Genomic DNA, 3111 nt, shown 5'->3' on the forward strand with positions numbered 1-3111 from the left:
TTCAAAATCAATTTCAAAAATCTTTTCTAACTTCTTATCTTTTCAAAATTTATTTTCAAATCTTTTTCAACTAACTAATTGACTTTTTGTTTTACTATTTCTTATCTTTTTCAAAACTACCTGACTATTTTTCTCTCTCTAATTTTCGAAAATTCCTCACCCTTTTTCAAAATTCTTTTATTAACTAATTGTTTCAAATTTTTAATTTTAATTTTATTTCTTCTCCTAATTTTCAAAAATCACTAACCCTTTTTTAAAATTAATTTTCAAAATTCTCTCTCTCATCTCTTTCTGTTTATTTAATTACTAACACTTCTCTTCATCTTAAAAATTCGAAGCCCCTCTTCCTCTCTGAGTTCGAATTTTTCTCTTTTCCTTCTTTTATTCCTTTCTTCTTCTACTAACATAAAGGAATCTCTCTACTGTGGTAAAGAGGATCCCTATTATTATTTTTTGTTCCCTTTTTTTTCATAAGAGCAGGAGCAAGGACAAGCATATTCTTGTTGAAGCAGATCATGAACCTGAAATGACTCTAAAGAGGAAACTAAAAGAAGCTAAATTACAACAATCCAGAGACAACCTTGTAGAAAATTTCGAAAAGGAAGAGGAGATGGCAGCCAAAAATAATAATGCAAGGAGGAAGCTTGGTGACTATACCACACCTATTTCCAATTTTGATGGAAGAATCATCTCAATCCCTGCCATTGGAGCAAACAATTTTGAGCTGAAACCTCAACTAGTTGCTCTAATGCAATAGAACTGCAAGTTCCATGGACTTCTATCAAAAGATCCCTATCAGTTTTTAACTGAGTTCTTACAGATCTGTGAGACTGTTAAAACTAATGGAGTAGATCCTGAAGTCTACAGGCTCATGCTTTTCCCTTTTGCTGTAAAAGACAGAGCTAAAACATGGTTGGACTCACAACCTAAAGATAGCCTGGACTCTTGGGATAAGCTAGTCACGACCTTCTTGGCTAAGTTATTTCCTCCTTAAAAGCTGAGCAAGCTTAGAGTGGATGTTCAGACCTTCAAACAAAAAGATGGTGAATCCCTCTATGAAGCTTGTGAAAGATACAAGCAGATGACCAAAAGGTGTCCTTCTGACATGCTTTCAGAGTGGACCATTTTGGATATATTCTATTATGGTCTATCTGAATTCTCTAAGATATCACTGGACCATTCTGCAGGTGGATCTATTCACTAAAGAAAATGTCTGCAAAAGCTTAAGAACTTATTGACATGGTTGCAAATAACCAATTCATGTACACTTCTGAGAGGAATTCTGTGAGTAATAGGACGCCTCAGAGGAATGGAGTTCTTGAAATTGATGCTCTGAATGCCATATTGGCTCAGAACAAAATGTTGACTCAGCAAGTCAACATGATTTCTCAAAGTTTGAATGGATGGCAAAATGCATCCAACAGTACTAAAGAAGTTTCTGAAGAAGAAGCTTATGATCCTGAGAACCCTGCAATGACAGAGGTGAATTACATGGGTGAACCCTAGGGGAACACCTATAATTCTTCATGGAGAAATTATTCAAAATTCTCATGGAAGGATCAACAAAAGCCCCAACAAGGCTTTAATAATGGTGGAAGAAACAGGCTCAGCAATAACAAGCCTTTTCCATAATCTTCTCAGCAACAGACAGAGCATTCTGAGCAGAGCTCCTCTAGCTTAGCAAATATAGTCTCTGATCTGTCTAAGGCCACTGTAAGTTTCATGAGTGAAACAACATCTTCCATTAGAAATTTGGAGGCATAAGTGGGCCAGCTGAGTAAAAAAATCACTGAAACACCTCCTAGTATTCTCCCAAGCAATACTGCAGAGAATCCAAAAAGAGAGTGCAAGGCCATTGATATTATCAATATGGCCGAACACAAGGAGGAAGGGGAGGATGTGAATCCCAATGAGGAAGACCTCATGGGACGTCACCCAGACAAGAAGGAGTTTCCTATTGAGGACCTAAAGGAATCTGAGACTCATATAGCGACCATAGAGATTCTATTAAACCTCTTTTTACCATTCATGAGCTCTGACAACTATTCTTCCTCTGAAGAGGATGAAGATATAACTGAAGAGCAAGTTGCTCAATATCTAGGAGCTATTATGAAGCTAAATGCCAAGTTGTTTGGTAATGAGACTTGGGAAGAGGCACCTCCCTTGCTCACTAGTGAACTATATACATGGGTTCAGCAAACTTTATCTCAAAAGAAACAAGATCCTGGTAAATTCTTATTATCCTGTACCATAGGCACCATGACCTTTGAGAAGGCTCTGTGTGACCTGGGGTTAGGCATAGATCTTATGCCACTCTCTGTAATGGAGAAACTGGGATCTTTGAGGTACAGGCTGCCACATTCTCACTACAGATGGCAGACAAGTCAGTAAGACAAGCTTATGGATTGGTAGAGGATATGTTAGTGAAGGTTAAAGACCTTTACATCCTTGCTGATTTCGTAATCTTAGACACTAGGAAGGAGAAGGATGAATGCATCATCCTTGGAAGACCCTTCCTAGCCACAGCAGGAGCTGTGATTGAAGTTGACAGAGGAGAGCTAGTCCTTCAATTGAATGGGGACTACCTGGTGTTTAAAGCTCAAGGATCTTCCTCTGCAACCATGGAGAGGAAGCATCAAAAGCTTCTCTCAATACAGAGTCAAATAGTGCCCCCACAATCAAACTCTAAGTTTGGTGTTGGGAGGCCACGCCCAAACTCTAAGTTTGGTGTTGAGAAACCCCCACATCCAAACTCTAAGTTTGGTGTTGGGAGTCTACAACATTGACCTGATCACCTGTGAAGCTCCATGAGAGCTCACTGTCAAGCTATTGACATTAAAGAAGTGCTTATTGGGAGGCAACCCAATTTTTATTTATTTATATTTTTATTGTTCTTTTATGTTTTATTAGGTTCATGATCATGTGGAGTCATAAAACAAATTCTAAAATTAAAAAAGGAATAAAAAACAGCAAAAGAAATAGCACACCCTGGAGGAAGAGCTTACTGGCGTTTGAACGCCAGTAAAGAGCATCTGGTTGGCGTTCAATGCCAGAACAGAGCATGAATCTGGTGTTGAACACCAGAAACAAGAAATAATCTGGCATTTAAAC

Source organism: Arachis duranensis, unplaced genomic scaffold, assembly GCF_000817695.3.
Source record: "Arachis duranensis cultivar V14167 unplaced genomic scaffold, aradu.V14167.gnm2.J7QH unplaced_Scaffold_343483, whole genome shotgun sequence".
Lineage (NCBI taxonomy): Eukaryota > Viridiplantae > Streptophyta > Magnoliopsida > Fabales > Fabaceae > Arachis > Arachis duranensis.